The sequence below is a fragment of the Capra hircus genome, chromosome 29, assembly GCF_001704415.2.
Source record: "Capra hircus breed San Clemente chromosome 29, ASM170441v1, whole genome shotgun sequence".
Lineage (NCBI taxonomy): Eukaryota > Metazoa > Chordata > Mammalia > Artiodactyla > Bovidae > Capra > Capra hircus.
Genome location: NC_030836.1, coordinates 45,968,797 through 45,977,089, shown reverse-complemented (window position 1 = coordinate 45,977,089; position 8,293 = coordinate 45,968,797).

Below are 8,293 nucleotides of genomic sequence, written 5' to 3'. Positions count from 1 at the left end.
CGGCCCCGCCCACGCGTCTGTTTGGGGCCCCCACAGCAGACTGTGGCTGCAGCAGGGACTGGACCCTGAGGTGGCAAAGGCAAGAGAAGGAACTGGCTGCACGGAACTGTGAGACTCTGGAGGAGGAGTCTGGACAAGTGTGTTAAGATTCGTGTGACAGAGACCCCACGAAGCAGCGGCTGAAACAAGCCTGTGTGCCTCTCTCTCCCATAAGTGGCATCTGGAGGCTGTGCTACCGGACCGGTTAGTAACTTGTTGGTCACCGAAAGCACGTGGATCCACCACATGGTTCCAAATGGCTGCTCACGCCCCAGGCCTCACGACATTGCAGCCAGCGAGGGCGCAAAGGATGAAGGAGGGTATCCCGGCCGCCTGTGGTTAGTCACCTGGCTAGCCACCTCACCACAGCTTACTGCACGGAAGCCTGGGAGGTGTGGTCACTTTTCCTAAGGAGGAAGCTTGTCGTTGTTCAGTCACTAAGTCGTGTCCAACTCTTTGTGACCTTGAACTGTAGCCCACCAGGCTCCTCTGTCTCTGGAATTTCCCATGCAAGAATACTGCAAGGGGATTTTTCTTCTCCAGGGGATTTTCCCCACCCAGGGATGGGACCCGTCATCTCCTGCATTGGCAGACAGATTCTTTACTGCTGAGCTGCCGGGGGAGCCCCAGGAGGAAGGTGGAAGGACCCTAACCCTAACTCAACCTGCTCAGGACAGTCAGCACGGACGAGTTCCCCCACTCAGACGTCACTGGAAGCGACAGCAAGCTGCCCTCTCTCTCACTGGTCTCAGTCGGCATTCCCAGTTTCAACCCTCCAGGAACACTGCCTCTTCCCGTTCCTGCCTTACAAGGGTCTGAGGGAAGCGAGACTTGCGTCCAGCAGCCTTGCTGCTCAGGCACCTCCACCTGTGGCCCCTCAGGGCAAAGGCAGCATCTCCTGCGGGGGGCGAGCCAGGAGGAGGAGCCCTGGCCTGGACCACCTGGGACGTCCCTCTCAGTAAGGACAGAGGGTGAGGGCGATCTCATCCAGGCCTACCTGGAGAGGAAAGCAGTGTGGCTCTTCGGAAAGCAGTCCAGCAATAAGCATCTGAAGCCTAAAAAAGTGTTGATACTTTGGTCCATTAATTAACTTTTTCTAAACTATCCTAACAAAAATCCAAAATATTGAAAGTATGTATTAATATGTCCTTTGAGCAAAAAGTATAAACCACTCAAAAGTGAAAGTCGCTCAGTCATGTCCAACTCTTTGCAACCCCATGGACCATACAGTCCATGGAATTCTCCAGGCCAGAATACTGGAGTGGGTTGCCTTTCCCTTCTCCAGGGGATCTTCCCAACCCAGGGATCAAACCCAGGTCTCTTGCATTGCAGGCGGATTCTTTACCAGCTGAGCCACCAGGGCAGCGTGGGAACCCTTTACATGATCAGTAATAGGGAAAGGGCTTCCCTCGTGGTCCAGTGGCTAAAACTCCACACTCTCATTGCAACGGCCCTGGGTTCCATCCCTGGTCAGGGAACTAGACCCCTGACCCACACGTCAAAACTAAAAATCCTTTATGCCACAGTGAAGATGAAAGATCATGCATGCCCCACCTAAGACCTGGTGCAGCCAAATAGAAGGATAAGTGATAACACGTTAAAAAGTAGAGCAGTACCTGAGGAAACGTGCTGTATCCGCATGCTGCTTACGCAGCCATTAAAAATGGTGCTTTCAAACCAAAGAGTTTATGACAACATCAGAAAATGCTCGTCTCATGCTGTCAAGTGAAAAAGACATGACTGTGAACGTGCACATCTTCATCTCAACCAAGTCACAGTGCAGTGAGGCGCCAGCAGCGTGGGTTTAATGCTTGATATTTATATTTTCCTGTGGATGGCAGAGGGGCTTCCCAGGCGGCGCAGTGGTGAAGAATCCACCTGCTCACGCAAGAGACACAGGAGACACGGGTTCAACCCCCGGGTTGGGGAGATCCCCTGAAGGAGGAAAGGGCTACCAGTATCCTTACCTGGAAAAGCCCATGGACAGAGGAGCCTGGCCACAGTGGCCTGGCCACAGTCCACGGGGTCACCAAGAGTCAGACATGACTGAGCGGTCGCACGAGCAAGCACGTGGATGGTGGAACTGTGATTCTCGTCGGGTAAGTCGCTTCCTCCGACACACGTCACTTTCGTAAGCTTTATATTACTAAATGCACTTTGTCGTGTGAAAGTCTATGATTATGAACTTTGTTCAGACTCGGCCCCACTCTGGGCCTTGGTTTTGAGAACGTCCTGTGAAGAAGCCACACCCTGGCTGTTGGCAGGGCTGACTCTGCCCTGTCTTGGGTGGAGAACCTCAGTTGAGGTCTACGTGGGCTTCCTGCTCTTCTTTGTGAACCCTGGACCCTGCCTTCTCCCACTGCAGAAAACGCTGTCCACCTGCTGTCTTCCCTCCCAGGGCCAAAGTGCGGCAGGAGGCAGATGCCCCGTCCCTGCTGTCTCTAGGGCGCCACCCCACGGAAGAGGTCCGAATGACAAGTCAGCCAAGAGAGCCTCAGGCTCATTCGTACCTGGGCAACCTGGTCTCCCAGCCCCAATGGCCTGGACCCTGGACGTGGACAAAGATCCTCTGGGATCTTTCTGGGGACCCTCCCCAGAGGCAGCACAGTCGGATTGGCTGAGGCTGGAGCCTCCTGAGTCCTCCCCCAGCCTAGTCCCACACACACCCAACTCCCAAGGCCCCCTCCTCTGGTCTGCAGGAAGCGGGCGCTTGCCTCCCACACCAGGATGGCAGTGGACTGGAGGCCCAGGCCGCCGATGTCCTCACCCGAGGGACACTCCTGTCTCCCTGCTGCTCCCCACCAAGGCCTCTGGGACTTTCACATTTCCACTGGTTCCTGCTTCCTTTCCTAGGGAGCAGGAGCCCTTCTCGGTTGAGTTTACAGACCTGCTGTTTCAAGTCCCTCCATCAACCCTGAGAAAACTCCCTGGTGGCAGCTGTGCATGAAGGGGGGACAGTTCCACGTAACTCTTCATCTCTACAGTTTGCTGCGATCCACACAGTCAGAGGCTTTAGCACGGTCAATGAAGCAGTCCGTGAACTGTGAACTTCCAGATGTTCAAGCTGGACTTAGAAAAGGCAGATGACCCAGAGAGCAAATTGCCAACATCTGTTGGATCATCGAAAAAGCAAAAGAGTTCCAGAAAAAATGTCTATTTCTGCTTTATTGACTGCGCCAAAGCCTTTGACTATGTAGATCACAACAAACTGGAAAATTCTTCAAGAGATGGAAATACCAGACCACCTTACCTGCCTCCTGAGAAATCTGTATGCAGGTCAAGAAGCAACAGTTAGAACTGGACATGGAACAACAGGTTGGTTCCAAATTGGGAAAGGAGTAAGTCAAAGCTATATATTGTCACTGCTCATTTAACTTATATGCAGAGTACATCATGTGAAATGCCAGGCTGGATGAGCACAAGCTGGAATCAAGATTGCCAGGAGAAATATCAATAACCTCAGATATGCAGATGATACCACCCTTATGGCAGAAAATGAAGAAGAAATAAAGAGCCTCTTGACGAAAGTGAAAGAGAAAAGTAAAAAGTTGGCTTAAAACTCAGCATTCAGAAAACTAAGATCATGGCATCCAGTCCCATCACTTCAAGGCAAATAGATGGGCAAACAGTGGAAACAGTGAGACACTTTACTTTGGAGGGGGGCTCCAAATTCACTGCAGATGGTGACCACAGCCATGAAATTAAAAGACACTTGCTCCTTGGAAGAAAAGCTATGACCAACCTAGAAAGCATATTACAAAGCAGAGACATCACTTTGCTGACAAATGCCTGTCTAGTCAAAGCTATGGTTTTTCCAGTAGTCATGTATGGATGTGAGAGTTGGACCATAAAGAAGGGTGAGCACTGAAGAAATGATGCTTTGAATTGCAATGTTGGAGAAGACTCTCGAGAGTCCCTTGGACTGCAAGGAGATCAAACCAGTCAATCCTAAAGGAAATCAATCCTGAATATTCACTGGGGGAACTGATGCTGAAGCTGAAGCTCTAATCCTTTGGCCATCTTATGCGGAGAACTGACTCACTGGAAAAGACCCTGATGCTGGGAAAGATTGAAGGCAGGAGCAGAAGGGGGCGACAGAGGACGAGATGGTTGGATGGCATCGCCGACTCAGGGGACATGAGATTGAGCAAGCTCTGCGAGCGTCGGTGATGGACAGGGAGGCCTGGCATGCTGCAGGCCCTGGGGTCGCAAAGAGTCAGACACGACTGCGCGACTGAACTGACCTGAACCGGATGAAGCAGATGTGTTTTGGGAACTCTCTCGCTTTTTTGGTGATCCAGCGGATGTTGGCAATTTGCTCTCTGGGTCATCTGCCTTTCTAAATCCAGCTTGTACATCTGGACGTTCTTGGTTCACATACTGTAGAAGCCTAGTGTGAAATATTTTGAGCATGACCTTGCTAGCATGTGAAATGAATGTAATTGTGAGGTAGTTTGAACATTCTTTGGCATTGCCCTTCTTCGGGATTGGAATGAAAACTGACCGTTTCCAGTCCTGTGGCCACTGCTGAGTCTTCCAAATTTGCTGGCATATTGAGTGAGGCTCTTTCACAGCATCATATCTGAGGATTTGAAACAGCTCAACTGGAATTCCATCACCTCCACTAGCTTTGTTTGTAGTGAAGCTTCCTAAGGCCCACTTGACTTTGCATTCCAGGATGTCTGGCTCTAGGGGAGTGATCATACCATCATGGTTATCTGGGTCGTGAAGATCTTTTTTGCACAGTTCTGTGTGTTCTTGCCACCTCTTCTTAGTATCTTCTGCTTCTGTTAGGTCCATACCATTTCTGTCCTTTATTGTGCCCATCTTTGCATGAAATGTTCCCTAGGTATCTCTAATTTTCTTGAAGAGATCTAGTCTTCCCCATTCTGTTGTTTTCCTCTATTTCTTTGCATTGATCACTGGGGGAGGCTTTGTTTCTCTCCTTGGTATTCCTTGCAACTCTGCCTTCAGATGGATATGTCTTTCTTTTTCTCTTTTGCCTTTCACTTCTCTTCATTGCTCCTCCTGCCAAAACAGGTCCCAATCAGCATTGCTCAGAGGTTTATCTGACAGATCCAGTCCACCCAGGTAAACAGTCTCCATAACCTCTGGGGGTTGTAGAGGATCTCCTCAGGGAGTGAGGGAATCAGGGCAGCAGGGTATAAAGAATTGCTCACTGGGAAGGTGACAATGGGATCTTCAAGGAGGATGGCCTGACAGTTTCCCATCCTGCCTGAGGTCAACCAGTTCAGTTCCGTCACTCAGTCGTGTCCGACTCTTTGACACCCCATGGACTGCAGCTTGCCAGGCTTTCCTTTCCTTCACCGTCTCCCGGAGCTCACTCAAACTCAAGTCCATCGAGTCAGTGATGCCATCCAACCATCTCATCCTCTGTCGTCCCCTTCTCTTCCCTCTTCAATCTTTCCCGGCATCAGGGTCTTTGCAAATGAGTCAGTTCTTCGCGTCATGTGGCCAAAGGATCGGAGCTTCAGCTTCAGCATCGGTCCTTCCAATGAATATTCAAGACTGATTTCCTTTAGGATTGACTGGTTTGATCCCCTTGCAGTCCAAGGGACTCTCAAGAGTCTTCTCCAACACCACAGTTCAAAAGCATCTATTCTTTGGTGCTCAGTTTTCTTTATAACTCAACTCTCACATCCATACATGACAGTTGGAAAAACCATAGTTTTGACTAGATGGGCCTTTGTTGGCAAAGTAATGTCTCTGCTTTGTAATATGCTGTCTAGGTTGGTCATAGCTTTTCTCCCAAGGAGCAAGCATCTTTTAATTTCATGGCTGCAGTCACCATCTGCAGTGATTCTGAAGCCCCCAAAATAAAGTCTCTCACTGTTTCCATTGTTTCCCCATCTATGCCATGATCTTAGTTTTCTGAATGTTAAGTTTTAAGCCAACTTTTTCACTCTCCTCTTTCACTTTAAGAGGCTCTTTATTTCTTCTTCACTTTCTGCCATAAGGCTGGTGTCATCTGCATATCTGAGGTTATTGATATTTCTCCTGGCAATCTTGATTCCAGCTTGTGCTTCTTCCAGCCTGGCATTTTGCATGATGTCCTCTGCATATAAGTTAAGTAAGCAGGGTGACAATAAACAGCCTTGACGTACTCCTTTCCCAATTTGGAACCAGTCTGTTGTTCCATGTCTGGTTCTAACTGCTGCCTCTTGACCTGCATACAGATTTCTCAGGAGGCAGGTAAAGTGGTCTGGTAGTCCCATCTCCTTCAGAATTTTCCACAGTTTATTGTGATTCACACAGTCAAAAGCTTTGGCGTAGCAGAAGTTTTTCTGGAACTCTCTTGCTTTTTCGATGATCCAACAGGTGTTGGCAATTTGATTTCTGGTTCCTGAGATGTCTAGGGGCTTATAGAAGATGAGGGCTTGTAGTCAGAAGTCAGTGATGAGGAACAAAGGTGTTAGGGTCTTGATATCTTCCTCTTGCATTGTCTCAAAGACAGTCATAGACTGGTATCAGTAGTCAGTAACCCAGAAATTGAGCCTGGCAGTTCAGGGGTTCGGTGGCCTTCTTTCTGAAATGTAACTACGAGGAGAAGGGTATTATAAGGGTAAACACCAGATACGGGATGTATTTAGCACGAAGGAGAATCGGTGCAAAGTGTAGCTCCAGAGTCAGGGGGAAGGAAAGCAAACTCAGTTACAGACAAACAGAGCTAGGAGCAGTTAGGGTGGAAGCTGTGGCTTTCCAACAGTCATGTCAGATGTACAAGTTAGACCAGGAAGAAGGCTGAGTGCTGAAGACCTGATGCTTTCAAATTGTGGTGCTGGAGAAAATTCTTAAGAGTCCCTTACCAGCAAGGAGATCAAACCAGTCAATCCTAAAGGAAATCAACCCTGAATATTCATTGGAAGGACTGATGCTGAAGCTGAAGCTGAAGCTCCAGTCCTTTGGCCACCCAATGAAAGAGCTGACTCATTGGAAAAGACCCTGACGCTGGGGAATATTGAGGGCAGGAGGAGAGGGGGACGACAGAGGATGAGATGGTTGGATGGCATCACCGACTCGATGGACATGAGTTTGAGTAAACTCCAGGAGATGGTGATGGACAGGGAGGCCTGGTGTGCTGCAGTCCCTGGGGTCGCAGAGAGTCGGGCACGACTGAGCGGCTGAACAACGGCAACAACCAGCATCTGTATGTCAGCTCCCGTCTCCCGGTTTACGCCTCCCCGGCTCTCCCCTGGGAGCCCTAGGTTCGTTTTCTACGCCTGTGACTCTGTTTCTGTTTTGTGATTAACTTCATTTGTACCATTTTTTTAGATCCCACATACGATCGATGTCATATGTCATTTGCCTTTCTCTGTCTCACTTAGTGTGATCACGTCTCGGTCCACGCACGTCACCGCAAATGACGTTACTTCATTCTTTTCATGGCTGAGTAATTGCCAACAAAGGTCCGTCTAGTCAAGGCTGTGGTTTTTCCTGTGGTCATGTATGGATGTGAGAGTTGGACTGTGAAGAAGGCTGAGCGCCAAAGAATTGATGCTTTTGAACTGTGGTGTTGGAGAAGACTCTTGAGAGTCCCTTGGACTGCAAGGAGATCCAACCAGTCCATTCTGAAGGAGATCAGCCCTGGGATTTCTTTGGAGGGAATGATGCTGAAGCTGAAACTCCAGTACTTTGGCCACCTCATGCGAAGAGTTGACTCACTGGAAAAGACTCTGATGCTGGGAGGGATTGGGGGCAGGAGGAGAAGGGGACGACCGAGGACGAGATGGCTGGATGGCATCACGGACTCGATGGACGTGAGTCTGAGTGAACTCCGGGAGTTGGTGATGGACAGGGAGGCCTGGCGTGCTGCGGTTCATGGGGTCGCAGAGTCGGACACGGCTGAGCCGAGCTGCACTGAGCTGAGCTGAATATCCCGTCGCGTATGTGACACATCTTCACCTGCTCCCCGTCCAGGGGGTTCAGCTGCTCCCGTGTCCCGGCTCTTGCGAGCGGTGCTGCAGTGAGCACCGGGGCGCACGCACTGACTACACTACGGTTTCCCCGGATATGTGCCTGGCAGTGCCACTGCGGGCTCAGGCAGTGGTTCTCTGTTTAGTGTTTACAGGAACCTTCATCCTGTTCTCCATAGCGGTGCTACCGGTTTACGTTCCCACCCACACCCTCGCCAACGCTTGTTTGTAGGCAAGAAGTCGGACTCCTTGACTCAGACTATGCCACAAAACTTCACTCAGCAAAACAGTATGTTTCTGGTGCAAAAGCTGAAACATAG